Below are 18338 nucleotides of genomic sequence, written 5' to 3'. Positions count from 1 at the left end.
TTAGACAAACGTGAAACGATGTTTAAAGTATGCGGCCGGCCAAATGTAGAATAACTAGTTTCTTCAATATATATACAGAATAGAGTTTAAAGAAAAAAGTGGAAACTAATGTAAATTAAAAGAAACTTAAGAGACATACTGATCAAATGCATTGTGGAGAGCATCCTGATTTGTGTATTCTTGAAAATTTCCATGAGAAAAAGTTAAAAAAAAAAAACAACTTATGAGCTATGTCAACTACTGATCTACTAGTTCTTAAAGGAGGTACAAATAAAGCTGGTAAAGATTATCTTGTCTTAAAAGTTACCTGCTTTGTATTTACCCACAATAAAAATTGCAGAGCCGAACAGCTATATCTGTCAAAAACCTCAATTTTAATTTTTAAAAAAATGTATAAATGGAAAGGCAGGAGAAAATAAATTGAAAAAATAAAAGTTACTTTTCTCGAAGGTGACCTTCATCAAATCTATTTTAACACAACAAAAGTATTAGTAGACAAGAAACTGAAAATCTAATGGAAATATGAGATAAACACAAAAAAGACAGGACAAACATATATTGTAACAGTTATACATAGTTAAACATATTTTCATGAATTTCGAAGATATGATAATGAGAGGAAGTTACTTTTTTACCGTAATCTGAAATCTTGGTGCTAAGAACTTTAAAACTTGATATACATATGATTGGGGCCCTGATTTGTATATATAAATTTATCTACATACAAATATGTATTTTTTAATTACATTGATTTTTTAATTTTTAAAAATCAAAACCTAGAAATAGAACACATAAATTCAGCCCATCTGTTAGTAAATGTAAATGTCTAAATAAAAGGAGAAAGCAAGAAAAATCTGTGAACCATTTATGAAAGCAATACCACAGAACTTCCAGCCAACTTACAAAAAGGAGGAAAAAAGACTGAATTTCAAGAGAGAACCATCAGGAGCTTATCTAAAAAGATGTTATACTTAGAAAAGGATCATAAAATAACACAGTAGCTCTGCATTGAAGGACGCTTATTTGTTAGTGTGGCAAATCTTTATAACTCTATCAAAGTCAATATGCAAAAGCAAACTAAGGAAATACAAGATTATGTTCTATAGTCAGATCTAACAATTGTAGTGAAGATTAAGATTTAGACAAAACTAAAAACATGAAACAAATGGTCAATAGTGGGTGAAAGAAGCATAATGAGGATGCTAGTTAAAAGAATGTTAGTAACTGTTTTTGCTCTTTTGTAGACAAGCTCCCAGCTTTGTATCCAAGTAAAACATTCAAAAACATTTAATATACTATAGAAGCTCAAAAAGTATTAATATAAAAGCATTCCTGGGACTTCCCTGGCAGTCCAGTGGGCTACCACTGCAGGAGGCGCAGGTTCAATCCCTGGTGGGGGGGGGCAGGGGACTAAGATCTTGCATGCCGTGGCCCATCCCCCCAAAAAAGTATTCCTCTTAAACCAACTCAAAAGACTCTAGAATATTAGCTACCAAAACAAGGTATGAATGAAACATTTAAAATTTTCACTTGCTAAGAGTAATCATGATTTAAAGGATAAAATGTAAATTAATATTTGAAGATTGCTGCCAAAAACTTGGTCTACAAAAGCATAGTTAATTACAATCCCATAAAAATAATACAGTATTCTAGACAAAATGGACCCACAAGGAAGAGACTGGCAGAATAGCAAGTTTATCGGGGATTGGTTTTTTTAATCTATTACTAAATTAACTTTCTTAGGGACTTCCCTGGTGGCACAGTGGTTAAGAATCTGCCTGCCAATGCAGGGGACATGAGTTTGAGTCCTGGTCCAGGAAGATCCCACATGCCGCAGAGCAACTAAGCCCATGCGCCACAACTACTGAGCCTGTGCTCTAGAGCCTGCGAGCCACAACTGCTGAGCCCACGTGCCACAACTACTGAAGCCCGCGCACCTAGAGCCCATGCTCCGCAACAAGAGAATCCACAGCAGTGAGAAGCCCACACATCACAAGGAAGAGTAGCCCCCACTCGCCACAAGAGAAAGCCCGCACGCAACAACAAAGACCCATCGCAGCCAAAAATAAAAATAAATAAATAATAAAAATTAAAAAAGAAGACACTACTACAGATCAAAGGCAAGTATAACATGACTAAACTCAAGTGTAAAAAGAGAAAGTCATTATCCTTCATTCTTAAACCTTTTTAGATTGAGGTTTTTAAAAAGAAAAATAATCTCTTCTGGGCTAATTTTTATTATTAAAGATTATATAGGGCTTCCCTAGTGGCGCAGTGGTTGGGAGTCTGCCTGCCAATACAGGGGACGCGGGTTCGAGCCCTGGTCTGGGAGGATCCCACATGCCGCGGAGCAACTAAGCCCGTGAGCCACAACTGCTGAGCCTGTGCGTCTGGAGCCTGTGCTCCACAACGGGAGAGGCCGCCACAGTGAGAGGCCCGCGCACCGCGATGAGGAGTGGCCCCCGCTCACCGCAACTGAAGAAAACCCTCGCACAGAAATGAAGACCCAACACATACAAAAATAAATTAATTAATTAATTTAAAAAATTATATATACAAACACAAAATGAAACAATCCTATTTTCCTGAAATCCAATCATTTAAATACTCTGAAATTTACATAAAGAGCGTTACTGGAGGGAAGAAACTTCACTTAATTAGAGGTTGTGATTTTTAACAACTAACTTTTATTAAGTGCCAGAATGTGTCAGAACTGTGCTAAAAGAATGCCATTCACTCTCATTCAAGCCTTGTAGCAAAGATATGTGGTGGACCCGACTAATATTCTTATTTTATAGAAAAGTAAACCACCTTGGAGAGGTTAATCATTTCCCCAAAGTCACATGGAGAGCGGGTGGCAAACCTGAGATCCAGCCCATCCTACAGAGTTAAATACTGGGTACTGCATCACATTCAAGGCCCTTTAAGAGCACGTTTTATAGTGAAAAACTTTAGACTTGGAGCACTAGAAATCTGGCAATTTCCAGATACATCTGACTTGATTTTAATATTGTTGATCTAAAGGACTTTTTTTTAATCTTTGTTTTGAGATTTGGAAACATAACTAAACAAATCCTTAAATCCATCATTTTTGTGGCAGCAAAGCTAGTTTAAAATGAATGTATTTCTTCTTCACTATAGAAGGAATTATTTCACTCTTTTCTCTCTCATCTCACCTCCAGGGCATCTCCCAACAAACTTAAAAGTTGTGATTTCTGGGGTTTCCCTGGTGGCGCAGTGGTTAAGAATTCACCTGCCAATGCAGGGGACACAGGTTCAAGCCCCGGTCCGGGAAGATCCCACATGCCGCGGAGCAACAAAGCCTGTGCGCCACTACTACTGAGCCTGCGCTCTAGAGCCTGCGAGCCACAACTACTGAGCCCGCGCACCTAGAGCCCGTGCTCCGCAACAAGAGAAGTCAGCACAATGAGAAGCCCGCACACCGCAATGAAGAGTAGCCCCTGCTCACCACAACTAGAGAGAGCCCGTGTGCAGCAGCAAAGACCCAATGCAGCCAAAAATAAGTAAATAAAATAAATAAATTTATTATTTTTTAAAGTTGTGATTTCTGAATATAGTTTTAAAACAACTACAGGGCTTCCCTGGTGGCGCAGTGGTTGAGAGTCCACCTGCCGATGCAGGGGACACGGGTTCGTGCCCCGATCCAGGAAGATCCCACATGCCGCAGAGCGGCTGGGCCCGTGAGCCATAGCTGCTGAGCCTGCGCGTCCGGAGGCTGTGCTCCGCAACGGGAGAGGCCACAACAGTGAGAGGCCCGCGTACCGCAAAAAAAAAACAAAAAACAACAACAGCATCAGTTTTTAATATGAAAAAATTAGAAAATGTTTCCCCAATTCCAAAAGCCCAGACACACACCTCTTCTAAAATACTTTTGTGTTTTCAAATCTGTCCTTAAATCTGTTACGTTTATTATTGGTCATTCTCAGGCTAAATTGTATTGGCTAAACAATCACCAATTAATATTTAAAGAAGATGAAAGAACTAGCAGTTATTATAAATCGGTAATAGCAGGTAACATTTACTGAGAAATGACCACACACCAGACTTTAAAGGGACTGTGGCATGTAATACGTAATGAGGCACTTCTATCAGCCCCATTCTATAAAGAAATGGAGCTTTAGAGATTAAGATTTGATCAACGTCATACCACTAATGGAGCTAGAAGAATACGAATCCAGACAATCAAACATATATTCCAATATAATTATTTGTACTCAATATGCAAAATCAAATATCATAGTCTTTGTCATGGTTATAAGAAATTTCCTTTTGCAAATATCACAATAATTACCTTTTATTAAATATTCTATTCACATATTACACCAGAAAAAGTACTCGCATTGGAATCCTGTGACCTTGATTCCCGGGTCAGCTGTGCTAACCAGCTCTGTGATCCTAGGCGAGTTACTCACCATCTTTAGGCTTCTGTATTCTCATTGGTAATGTGATGCAACTGGACAGGATAATCCTAAGGACCTTTCACCTCTAAATGTTTTTAACAGTTTATTTAAAAAAATAGCGGTTACTTAAGACTGTGTAAACTACTAGCCTTAAGCTGGTTCCGCTAGTTCAGGGAGGCAAGAGAAGGGTAATAAGGTTCTGGAGAGAAATATAAGTTGCTGTGAAAAAAATCAGTCACTTCTCTCTCTTTTTTGTTGTTTTTAAGCTTCTGTTCTATGTTACGTAACTGTAAAGCTGTCAGATCAAATTCTGTCAAGTACTTTATGCTCTGCCCATGAGATGAACCAAAAGGCCTAACTAGATTCTACATGAATGAGAAAGCTTAATGTCGCCTTAAGCGAACTAACTCATCAAAAAGTTTACGCAGAATGGACAATGAAGTGTAAAAAGTGTCCAAACTAATTTATAAATTAAGCAAATGGCATGCTCATTAATCCTAGATAACCTGTAAAAAAAAAATTAATGCTCACACCTCTTACGTAAGAACTCTAAGATGCCCACCACCTATTTTACACCCATCTTTTAATAATTTCATCCTTTTCTCCTGAAAAATTATCTATTTGCAAGAATGAATGCTCTTAACAAGAAAGAAAATATAAGAGTTAAAAACCGTACTCCTATTATTGTGATTTTTTTCCCCTATTTAAGGTTAATTACTGGATATCAACTATACTCTTAAAACAGGGAAATATATTTTTTAACTTTAGTTCCTAAATAATTTCAAGACTCTTATAGATTATTGCTATTATCTGGGGGCTTTAGGAGGAGGAGAAGATCCAAAAAATTACGGAAATTTTAGAGCTGAAAGAGTTCTTAGAGAAAAAACAATTATCTCAACCAATCCAAGGCATGATCCTACCTCTCTCTCCTCATTGTTCCCCCAACACCGAAAATAGCTTAGGTGTCCCAGCAACATAATCCGCAAAGCTCTCAACCTTTTACACAAAAGGCCTGTTTCTGGACCTTATTATGATTCTCCTCTTGATTCTTCCCTTGTCTCTTTCTAACATCATAACCTTCCCTAACGAACCTAACCCATGTACTACATCAGCTCAACTGAACTCTCTCCTACTCACCTTTTATCCTTCTATCCCTCCTACCCACACAAGGCCCTAGTTCCTAGGTTAATCCTTCTTTGCTCTTAGAGCTGAGTTTTTAAGTATGACAAAAATGAAAGCACTGAACAGACTGCTACAACTATCAACTCTCAAGTGGGCTCAACACTACTCAGAAATCCTTTTCTATCTTCTGAGAGAGGAAAAAGATTTGATTACATATAGGTAAAGACTACCTATAAGTTTATGGGTAATGGGGCAGGAAGTTAAATGCGGTTCATACCTGTTACCTCTTTTTATTTCAAGTAGAAAACAAAATCATCTTTTGAAATAATCATCACTGAGCCAACAGTGGACTACACACCTGGTTCTATTTGAAACATTTCACATGTATCCCTGATAGAGTTTTTATCCCAAACCCATGAAGTGGATAATTTATCTCATTTGTCAGATGAGGAAATTAAAACACATAGCAGCAGAGTAACTTATTCAAGGCACACTATAGTAAGTGGCAAAGCTAGAATCTGAACCCAGGCAGTCTAGCTGTGAGGCCTATCCTTTTAGTTACCACGCTATGTCTGAAAGCACAGCGCCTTAGGACCCTAAGATGGTATAAGATTGCTTATACATATCAAGAGAAATCTTAACAGTTTTCTTTCTAAAGGTTTAATTCCTCTCCATATCCAGAAAAATGGTCCTAGATCTAAGAAAACATTTAAAGATGAAGGTACTGGGTACCTGGTATGTTTCAGGGCTTACAAAAGCAAAATCCAGTCATATGTCATAGAATTTTGTACACGTGAAAGGTGGAATATGTAGAATACTAGCTAAGGGAGTGTGTTCTTGAGCCAAACTGCCAGGATTACTAGCTGTGTGACCACAGGCATATTACTTGAACAGATAGAGAAAAAGAAACTCTGAGGAAGGAATAAATTGCAAGGGTAAAACTAATAACTTTGAATACATAGTAAAATTTTTACATCTAAAAACAAAAAATTCAGAGGCAAACGTTATATAACCAATATGACCCACAAGAGTTAGGTTGCTTAATACAAATACAATGGTTTTTAAACTAAGATGCAAATAAACAAGCAAGTGGCATGGCCAATTCATAAAACAGGACAAACACCAAAAATGCTCAACTCTTAATTTCTTTTTAAAAAGCCTATTGCATGTACTTTTAAAACTTAATTTATGAAAAATATTGGTATATACTTGCATGTTTATACAGAAGATGATGTGGAAGGGCATACATTATATTGTTATTGTTAACAGTAGTTATTCTTGATGAAGGAGGAAGGAGGGACCCAAGGGAAGAGACATGCGGGGAAGAAAGGAGATTCCATATAGAGCCTCTTCCTCAATCGTTTTTGTAGTGCAGTCTCTCTTGGATGCATCCGATTGACAAAATTTAGGTTACATGCCTGCATCCTACCTCCAAGGGAGACAGAATTTGATATGGGGGTTCTCCCTTGGGGAGGCAAAACAGGGCTCATAGGGCTGAAATGAGACTCCTAAGCAAAATGAGTCAGAACACAAATACTAAATGACCACACCCAGGAATGGATGCTAAATCCTTTTCTAACTACATATACACTTGCAGCAAGATATAGAGAGCTACTTACACTCCTCAGATACATATGCAAAAGCCTAACAATAAATTAATAGGTGATATTTCCACTACTGGGCATATACCCTGAGAAAATCATAATTCAAAAAGGGTCATGTACCACAATGTTCACTGCGGCTCTACAATAACCAGGACATGGAAGCAACCTAAGTGTCCATCGACTTATGAATGGATAAAAAGATGGGGCACATATATACAATGGAATATTACTCAGCCATAAAAAGAAACAAAATTGAGTCATTTGTAGTGAGGTGGATGGACCTAGAGACTGTCATACAGAATGAAGTCAGAAAGAGAAAAATAAATACTGTATGCTAACACATAATATGGAATCTAAAAAAAAAAAAGGTTCTGAAGAACCGAGGGGCAGGACAGGAATAAAGACGCAGACGTAGAGAATGGACTTGAGGACACGGGGAGGGGGAAGGGTAAGTTGGGACAAAGTGAGAGAGTGGCGTGGACATATATACACTACCAAATGTAAAATATCGATAGCTAGTGGGAAGCAGCCGCATAGCATAGGGAGATCAGCTCGGTGCTTTGTGACCACCCAGAGGGGTGGGATAGGGAGGGTGGGAGGGAGATGCAAGAGGGAGGAGATATGGGGATATATGTATAGCTGATTCACTTTGTTATAACGCAGAAACTAACACACCATTGTAAAGCAATTATACTCCAATAAAGATGTTAAAAAAATTTTTTTAAGTTATACAAAATTTTTTTAAAATGTGCTTATAACTGAAGCTTCCACTTGACTGACTACATATAGTACTACAGAATACACGTGCCTCTAGAACATGTCAGCTACTATAGCCCTTCATGACCCAGCTTACCGAACACTGTTTATCTCACAGGAGCGGTGGTCTACAAACATCAGGAAGGGCAAAATAAGAACTACTGAAATGAATACACCATAAAGTTTTGTCCTTCATTTCAACATTAGACAATCTATTTTTTTTTTTAACCTGGTTTCTTTACCATGGAACAGGTCTGATTTAATAGTGCTTAAAGTTAACAGGGGTTTGGTAGAAAACCTCAAGGACACAGGCAATTTTTAAAAACAGGAGTCCAAACAACATGCATATTGTTGTAGATATCTTTAACATAAAATATCACAGGTTTGTCTCATTTAGAACCACGAAGATGGATATTTTCTTTTTTTTTTTTTTGCGGTACGCGGGCCTCTCACTGTTGCTGCCTCTCCCGTTGCGGAGCACAGGCTCCGGACGCGCAGGCTCAGCGGCCATGGCTCACGGGCCCAGCCGCTCCACAGCATGTGGGATCCTCCAGGACTGGGGCACAAACCTGTGTCCCCTGCATCGGCAGGCGGACTCTCAACCACTGTGCCACCAGGGAAGCCCTGGATATTTTCATTTTAAAGGAAATACTCAGAACAAAAAGCAAAAACAAAACAAAACTTGGTGCTTAATTTTGGCATATGATTTATGAAATATTCTGCTGAGTCACAATCAGCACCACCAAAACCACCCCACCCCATCCCCTAGTATTTTCACTGCACAACAAATAAATGTAACCAAGGGCTGCTGCTATCTGCAGAGTATCACCCCAACTTGGAAAACCAGCAGCCTCCAACCCACAGGCTAACCACTCCGCTCTACGTTCCAGGCTTCTCCAACTCTGCACGTAAGACTCATGGCCCCATACACCTTCTCTTGCAATCCTCGTGCAAACTCAGGTGTGTATGCTTACCCAGGTCAAGTGAAATCGTTTCCTTACCTTTCACTGGCAGCAGTCCCAGGGAAAAAAAGAGATAGTAGTAGCCTTCCTCTCTGGCTTCAACACATATTTACTACATAAATGAATGACTGAACAAAGGTTTGTATAAATAAACCACACACTGGTGCTAGGAGCAAGAGCTGCCAAAGATGAAACACGTGAAGTTCTGCTGCTAAAGGAAGAGCAATAGATAGTCTCTCAACAGGCAAAGATAGAAGTGAAGACCCTCTAGTAAAGCAACTATACTCCAATAAAAATTAATTTAAAAAAAGAAGAAAGGAAGACCCTCTAAGAAGATGGGAATGCTAAATGGAAGCCAGAAAGCGTGCTGAGAATGGCAAGTAGTTGGATTCACCAACAGAGTTAAGGTATATAAAAAGTAGTAGTGGTAGGTACACTAGGAAAATAAATTGATAGAACGTAACAGGCCAAGAATACCAGACTAAAGAGTTTGGACTTTATTTGGCACACAGAAGGAGGCAATTTAAAGATCCTGAGCAGAAAAGAGACATCCAAGGCTATGCTTGAAGACAGTTTATCTAGCAGCTGTGTGTAGGATGGATTAATAGGTAGAAATGAAGGCAGACAAGTTGAGAAACTCATGAGTTTCTCGTAAGTTCCTTGTGCATACTTCTTTTAACATACTTATCACATGAGAGTGTGATTTACTTTTCTTCGTCTATTCTACCAGGCTCAGAACTCCAGAGAAGCATAATCCATTTTTCCAAACATATAAAAAGTAGGGATGAATCAAATGATGTCTGATGTCCTTTCTAACTAGTAACTTAGGTGTCTATGTTCAATTACTTAGAGAACGAAGATAGGAAATAATTTACAAAGGGGTGGTATCAACAAATTCATTTATAACCACTTTTTATAATTCAAAATGTTTTCTGATGATGGAAGATCATTCATCGCTTGCTTACCTTGCACAAGGCATTATGTTCAATACTCTACACATATTATATCACTTATTCCTCAAAATGACCCTATGAGGCAGGTATTCATACATTCTTCCAACGAGCCTCAGGTGTAAAAAGGTTAAGTAAGTGGCCCAAGTTCACACAGTTAGTAAGCGGCAGAGTCAGTCTCTAAACCTAGGCAATCTCTCTCCAGAACCTGGATTTAACCAGGTTCCCAGGTCAAGACAAAAGGTCAGTATAACCCATAATGTATCTAATCATACAATTATCATAGAATATATCAAGCATATTGTTCAGTCACTCTTTAAGTGTTAGATTTTTAAAAAATCTTGCAGTATCCTCTCTTCAGGCTTTAGATACTTGAAAAATTTGAAGAGTCAATACGCAGATGAAAACTTAAGACTTTTTCAACATATCTCTAAAGAGTAAAAGAAATGGGCCTTCCCAACAATAAATTCTACCCACAAATGTATCACGCCGCATGAAAACACAGACCAACCAATTAGCTGATCAGAGTCCTGTTAGTGACAGCTGATACATTCCAACTCTGGTTGGAGTAACATCTCTCTGCCCTGTTGTAAATAAAGAACATCCGTGCGCCAGTTCTAGAAAGGAGAGCCAAGAGCTTCTAGACTTCAGTTGAGTGGTTGTGTATGAAACTGTAAAATCATATGAATCATTTTATAAAATAGAACTATGCTTTTTGTTGTTGTTGTCGCCATTCTGAGAAGCTACTCAGATACAAAAAGTTAGTATTCTCCAAACAAAATTTACTCAGAATCACTTCCATTTCTTTTTCACAGTTTAGAAAAATTTAGCAAGAAATCTCCTCAGCCTTGAAATTAATTTCAAGGACTTTTAGATATGCATTAACTTACAAAGCTAAATATCAAGACTTCTAACATGTGGTTGCTGTTTGCTAAGTATAGCTCTATTTTCCACTCATATGATTAATTGATAGAAAACAGATTCTTAGTCTGGGATCCACAAAAGCTATAAAGGGGACTACATGAATTACTTTCAATTTTTCAAAAAACACGTATTTCCCCTACATAATACACAAAATAGTGAAAACCAAAGATTTTCTTGGTTTTAACTAGAATTCTACCAACTCAACTCATTTTGGTTATACTTTATCTAAGGTAAAGCAAAAGCTCTGACAAGTGGTAGAGAAATCACAATTTTAAAAAAGAAAAAGTAAATCAGTGCTTTGAAATGTACCTCAAAAAAGTGCTGTACGTGGCGCGATGTGGGGAGAAGAAAATAAAAGGGAGAAAAAGATTAGAAACACTGAACTAGATACCAAAAAAAACAAAAACAAAAAACGATCCTAATCTCATAGATGATAACATTAGTTGTAGCTCACCTTTAGGAACATTGTAACATTTACCTCTGCCAACATTTTGAGATAAGCTCTGTTATAACTACTCTTTTATAAAGCCAGGGTTCAAACTTATGTCTATTTGGTTTAAATTGTGGAATTATACTGCCTCTGAATAATAACTACTGTTAACTTAAGAATCAGAATAACTTCATCTGATATATCAGGGGCTGGCTGATCTAAACCTGAAAGCATTGTTAATACGTGTAAGACTTTAGAGGGACTTCCCTGGTGGTCCAGTGGTTAAGACTCCGTGCTTCCACTGCAGGGGGCTCAGGATTGATCCCTGGTGGGCGAACTAAGATTCCACATGCCTTGCCATGTGGCCAAAAAGTAAAAATACTTCAGACTAAAAAGTTCCTTATCAGTACAGTTTATTACTTTATCAATCATTGTACAACAAACAGTCAAGCTCATTGACTTTTTCTCCACGGCTATTCATTCTTAAAATTGGCTTCTCCCCTTATCGCTATACTTATATTACTTTTCTTAAGGCCTCCAATAACCTCTCAATTCCCAAATTCAAGGGATTATTTTCATTCTCACCCCTCTTGTCCTTATGACAGACCAGACCCAACTGACTATTTTCTGCCACTTAAAAGTTTCCCTCCTTCCCTGGACAACACTCTCTCTCAATTCTATTTTTTAGCTTCTTTCCCTCAGTTTCTTTCAGCAACTGAACCCTCTCCTCTGCATAATCCATAAATGCAGGGGTCCCCCAACATGCAGTCTGGCACTTTTTTTTCTTTCTTTCTTTCTTTTTGCGGTACGCGGGCCTCTCACTGCTGTGGCCTCTCCCGTTGCGGAGCACAGGCTCCGGACGTGCAGTCTCAGCGGCCATGGCTCACGGGCCCAGCTGCTCCGCGGCATGTGAAATCTTCCCGGACCGGGGCATGAACCTGTGTCCCCTGCATCGGCAGGCGGACTCTCAACCACTGCGCCACCAGGGAAGCCCTGGCACTTTCTTAAAGAATACGATTTACTAAGTTTATTTGTTCCCTATACATATTTGCAAAAATCTTTTCTGCATTTAGATTTTAAGGAATTCTTAACATTTTAATCCACAATACTTCACTAAACTATAAACACCATGAGGGTGGGGTCTATTTGGTTTTGTGGTCCATAACATAAGACACTCAGTGTTTGCTGAATACATGAAAGCTCCCTTTGGTGTAACCTAGACCTAACATCTCATTGGAGCAGCTGGTAACTAAAATCATGCTTTTTTTTTTTAAAGTATGTGCTAAGTCACAAACTTTCTGGCCCAAAAAATAGGTTGGACTAGATGAGTAGATTCCTCCTACAGAGCAGATAAACCTTAAGGTTTCATATACCAGCTCTAAAATTCAATGAGTCTAACAATTATCAGCTGTTCCCAGATTATCTTTAAATCATCACACCTCTTCCTTAATAAATACAACCTTGAGTAATTTTGTTGTTGTTGTACTAAAGAATTGTGAAATACCCCTACTACCGATGAAGCATGCCAAATTTAGTACTTTAATTTCAGGGTTAAAACATACAAAGGATCAGAAGCCTAAAGGTGTGTGAAAAGAAAATCACTGTAAACACAATAATCGTGCAATTCTTTTTTTCAATTTAGAATCATAAAATCTTAGAAATGGGAATAAACATTAAAGTTTTGTTTAACTTCCTACTCAACCAACGATCCTTTCTAAAGAATCCATGATATTTTTTGCAAACCTGCCCGAATACTCAATCCTTTTGTATTCTAATTAACTCTAAAAAGTAAATCTTAGGCACATGACTGAACCTAACACACACAGAAGGCTTAAAAAGGGTTAGTTAGGTAGGAGATAAGTAGAAAAATGTTAGGTTTTTCTTTCTCTTTTCAATTTCTCAACCATTGGTATAATAATGCTCAAAATCTCAAGCCACATTAAAGATAAAAAAGCACACCAAGATCACTTCCAAACTCAGGTTAATTAAATTCATTAGTACCAATTCAGTACTGACACGTGTATTAAGAGAATCAGTGTAAAGATATAGGGATTGTGTTTGACTATGTGCTGAACTTGCCGGCAGGAACAATCTCAATCCCTTGGGACCTAGCACGGGTCCAGTCCTTAGCAGGCAATCTTTACTTCCTTAAGTTCTCTGAAACAAGACATCTCTCAGCTCATCTCTTGATGTCCAAGGTCCCTTTCACCTCCATAATTCTTCCCACAGAACATGTCATTAAGGAGTGGCATGACACTTCTGCTAGGGATGGTACATGATATGGAATCATGTGTTTGCAGAGATACTAAGTGAAAGAGTCTTCAACTAATCAGAAAAAAAGTTCAGAGTAATTTAATAAAGAGGATGACTCTCAAAAGCATCTAACTATAAAATATTTTGTTTTCTCCAAATCAGAGTTAAGCCTTTTGTTTGACATATATTGTATCTTTATTAGAGAAATGATACCAGTTGTAATGATTCGAATACTCTTTCAAAGGTCAGTCTCATTTGGAACTTGTTAGAACCTAAAATCCACAGGTAAAGCATCTTAGGTTATAATCACTCAAGCAGCAGACCAATGGTGCTACTCATATAAGCTAAGTTCCCTAAGCCAATCCTCATCATAAATTCAAAGAGAGGAGTTCACTGTGACAGCTACAAGCTTTCCGTGAAAGGCTCTGATAGTTTACCTTTATTTGTACTGGAAGTCTTATCACAAACGGACTTTTCGCAGGCTCCTCTCACCACCACATTCCCTGGGCTCCCCCCACCAGAAAAAACAAACAACAACAAACAAGCAAAGGTTTTTAAAAACCAAAAACTTAGTCTCATCCACATACCAAAAACTTAATCTTGTCCATGTTAGTCACTAAAAATCGTTCCTCTTGAAGGAGAAAAGCAAAATACGGTTTGCAAAAATAACCTACACATCTTTTGTACATACACACATAAATGCAAGCAGACGATACAAGGCACATCAAACCCAGATCCATTTTAGTGAATTCCCTCCAGGGCCCAAATGTGTGTATTATGCAACTGCCACCATTCCAGACTTTAATCCCTGTCTGTGATGCAGTGATAAAATACAGATGACCGGAGTATAATCTACTAGGTACGTACGTATATTTGCGAGGAGACAAGTTAAAACAAGAATTACCAAATTCTCTGGAACCGTGAAAATGACGGAAGGTGTAACAGTTCTAAATCACAACTTTTCCTTTGGGTAGTCTTTTAGCAACCTGTCCCTACCCCCCTCAAAATCCTCACACGAGAGCGTTTTCATTGAGGTTTTGAAACGATATCCCAAAAGACGAAGGGGTAGTGGTTATTTTAGAATCTACTCCAGGCAAGACACTCATACCACTTTCCAGAAGCTGAAAAGCCAGTGAGATACTTGACCCCCTCTCCCAAAGGGCGATAATGGGAGTAAATGTAACCCAGATCCCTGAGCCATAAACAAACCAAAGCTTCACCCACTGATTTCCTAGGGCACAGGCCTCGAAAAATTGCATAATGGACAACTAAGAATTAGAACAAAATTGTAATAACCTACATTCTAGAACGGAATCTATACAATACCTATTCCAAAAGCCGTTAAAGGTAAGAGCAGCGGTCAGAGCATCCGTGGCTGAACCCGAATCCAAACGCTTCCGCCCCACCAGCCACCAAGTCCGCTTCCCCCACGCCGAGGCGACCGACCGGGCGGACAGGCTCCAGGTGGGAGAGGTGGGAGGGGAGGGGAGGGGAGTAGAGGGGGCACAGCAAGCAGCAGCTGGGGAACGGGCCGCGGCGGGCGGAGGAAGGAGAAGGAGGCATTCCCTCACACAAAATGGTGGCGCTGGCGCGGAGGCCGGCGCACCTGGGGCGTGCCACACGCCCCTCGGGGGAGCAGGCCAGTTACCCGCAGCTGGACGCGCGCCCCGGGCCCGGGTGGCCGACGTGGGCCTGCGTCGCGCCCGAGTCCTCGGGGCAGCCCGCAGCTCTTGGTCCAAGTCACCGCCCGCGCACGGGGGTGCGGGGCCGGGGCCGGCGGGGCGCGAGGCCGGACCGGGCAGCCTCGGCCTGGGCCCGCGGCCCCCGCCCGGGACGGGCCGCGCACTCACCTCCGACGCGCCGCCGGAGCCCGGGAAAGGAGGCGGAGCCGCGGGAATGAATGAAGCCGGCGGCGGCTCGCTGGCGACCCCCAGCCGGGCCCGGGCCGCGCCGCTCGCGGCTGCGGGGGCCGGTACAGCCGCCTGCCCCTCGCCCGGGACGCCCGACTCCTGGTCGGCGGGTCGGCCGCAGCCCACCGTGCCCTCCGCCAGCGTGACGCACTCGCGCCGCAGCGTCTCCAGCCTTTGCAGCCGCGCGGCGCCCGCGCCCACCGCGAATCCCCCCGCCCGCGCCGCGCGGCCCCTCCTCAACGCCCGGGACGCCGCCCTGCCTCCCGCCGGGCTCGCCGGTTAGGCGGGCGCCGGGCAGGTGCGGGCTTGGCCGGCTGGAGGGCGCCACGCGGCCGCCGCCCCGCCACCCGCGCCCCCTCTCCCCGCTCCCGCCGCCGTCGCTAGTCAGAGCGCGACGCCCCAGCTCAGGCAATGGCCGGGTATTAAAGAGTGACCTTGGCTTAGGTATAAAAATAGGTGCGGGTAAGCTGCGGGGACCACGACGCTGAATTTGCGTATTCCTTTAATGTCAACATTCGCAGGATCCCGTTTGCACGCCCCAAGGAGTTCTCCTCTAGCGAGGGGCGGGACCTCCGGGAATTTATCCAGGGTGGGCGAGGCCTGCCGGCCTCGGACAGGGATGCGGAGGGTGCGGAAGAAGTCCACAGGCCCCCTCCGGCCACCTCCCTCCGAAACCCACTGCCACACTGGAGGATGGAAGGCGAAAGGAAGTCGAGAGGCCCCTTCACAATTTGGACAAGCCCAAGTGCCCAGACTTCCATCTTGAGATTACAAGGAACCACCAGATTCCTGCGTTGAGCTTTTCTCTTTCAGAAACTAGCACACGCAAAACTATCCCTAACCCAGGAGGACCGCGCTCCACCCTCCTTCGCTTCCTCTTCCTATTCATTTCCCTTGCTTTAGCGCCCAGGGCCCTTTTGCTAATTACACTCCCAGGAGAGAAAGATAAACTCTCAAGTATTTAAAGCATGGTAGATTTCTTTAAAGTAATGCATGCCCCGGTTTAAATATGTTTAATAAGTGAACTGAGGAATAGTATTGTATTTGAGTAATTTTAAGACTTCCTATTATCCATAAACTCTGGAAAATAAACTCATCATTCAAGAGGCGTGGCACTGTTTTTAGCTCATCCAGTACCTTTGAAATTGCTTCTTTAATTCCTCAGAAATACTTAGCAATCATAGTACCGACCTTTCATGAAGTTACTAACGATCAATGAGATCAATAAATACTTCAAAGAATACTTGTTGATGCAGAGATATTTGGCTCAGAATTTTTTCATCAGATAGAATTTTCTACCTTCTGTTGCTCGTAAGAATCAACCTCACATCTGTAATGTTTTTTTATTTGTAATATTTAATTAGCAGAAATCTTAAATGTTATACATAAAGTAGTTACCATTTTTGTGGACCTTAACAATGAACTAGATTTAATTGAGCAGGAATTTTGAACAGCTGGGGTTTTTTTAAATTTTTTAATTTAATTTAATTTTTTTATACAGCAGGTTCTTATTAGTCATCCATTTTATAGACATCAGTGTATACATGTCAATCCCAATCTCCCAATTCATCACACCACCATCCCCACCCGCTGTGGCTTTCCCTGCTTGGTGTCCATACGTTTGTTCTCTATATCTGTGTCTCAATTTCTGCCCTGCAAACTGGTTCATCTGTACCATTTTTCTAGGTTCCACGTATATGCGTTGATATGCGATATTTGTTTTTCTCTTTCTGACTTACTTCACTTTGTATGACAGTCTCTAGATTCATCCACGTCTCTACAAATGACCCAATTTCGTTCCTTTTTATGGCTGAATAATATTCCTTTGTATATATGTGCCACATCTTCTTTATCCATTCATCTGTTGATGGACATTTAGGTTGCTTCCACGTCCTTGCTATTGTAAATAGTGCTTCAATGAACATTGGGGTGCATGTGTTTTATCCACAGCAAATCTTGAATGAATGAAGTTATATAACTCTGGAATTTATATTTCTAGGGCTGTATGTAAGTGGGAGTCCCCAGGGCAATTCCAAACAATTGCCACTTGGGAAGATGTTCTTTTGGCTACCACACTACAGGTGTTGAAGCCTTGGGCCATAGAGTAAAGCTAGCCAATGCAACTTTTTACATTTGAAATGCATGAATGTGATTGGCTTTTAGCTATTATTGTAGTCAGTGGCTACTTGTGCCTGGGAAGCCTGTCTTTCAAATGTCTGGCCACTCAGTTAGGAATCAAAGCCACACTCACCTAGCCCTATAAAAGAGAGGGTCCAGTGGCCTCTCATTCAAGCAGCTAAACCCAGCTCTCTTCCTGCAGCAAGGGTCTTTCCTGCAGAGACCTGCTAAAGAAGTGCTGTCTCCTACCTATGAGGAATGTCCTGTGAGGAAGCTCTGGCTTCGTTCTCTTTACCTGCAACATGATAAGGCTTTGAGTGTTTTAAGAAAAAAAAAATCACCATTTACGTTCCTCTTTGGCTGAGATACATGAAATCTTGCTTCTGTGTTTACCCATATTCTGAAAATCCATGTGCTCTTAGTGCGCAAAGAATTAAAAAAACAAGTCTTTATCAGATTAATACATGCTGTAAGTCACTACCAAATAATTTGAAATATGCTTTGACGCTTTTGTCTAAAAAGTTTTGCAGCAAGTAAAAGGATTATTGCTTTGATCTTTGTTGTTGCATATGCTTGCTTTAATTATTATTTTGTTAAGTTATAAGCAGAAAGAAACATGTTGAGTTCTTACTGCATTGTTAGTATATGTCAAAAGTAGAATGAAACCATGTTAAGAGAGACTTGTTACAACACTGGACTTTGGAGACTGCTGATACAAATGACCCAGAAAAGAGCCTTTAAACTGTACTGGAAAAGAGAAATTCCTAATGGCTAAAATAATGGCTAATGTTTTTGATTGTTAACAAATTGCAAGGCACTCTACTCACTTCTTTGTGGAAATTAACTCATTTAATTCTAGTAACCATCCTTTGAGGTATATACCAATGT

At 40.6% G+C, this 18338-nt stretch overlaps 1 protein-coding gene across 5 annotated transcripts in view; it reads right to left on the bottom strand.

Moving 5' to 3' along the window:
* The window catches only part of FAM169A (family with sequence similarity 169 member A), a 65694-nt gene extending 50178 nt beyond the window's left edge, over positions 1–15516 (bottom strand). For 3 of the 5 annotated variants that reach the window (XM_060009303.1, XM_060009306.1, XM_060009307.1), the window contains exon 1: positions 15273–15516. The gene's annotated coding sequence lies outside the window, so the exon portion shown is untranslated. Of the gene's footprint in view, positions 1–14748; positions 14824–15070; positions 15167–15272 lie in introns of those variants that run through there. The other 2 variants (XM_060009305.1, XM_060009304.1) reach the window with 2 other exon arrangements.
* Between the last annotated feature and the right edge of the window lie 2822 nt (positions 15517–18338).

Source organism: Delphinus delphis, chromosome 3, assembly GCF_949987515.2.
Source record: "Delphinus delphis chromosome 3, mDelDel1.2, whole genome shotgun sequence".
Lineage (NCBI taxonomy): Eukaryota > Metazoa > Chordata > Mammalia > Artiodactyla > Delphinidae > Delphinus > Delphinus delphis.
Note: the sequence above shows the minus strand (reverse complement) of the source record. Positions and strands in the feature narration are given on the sequence as shown.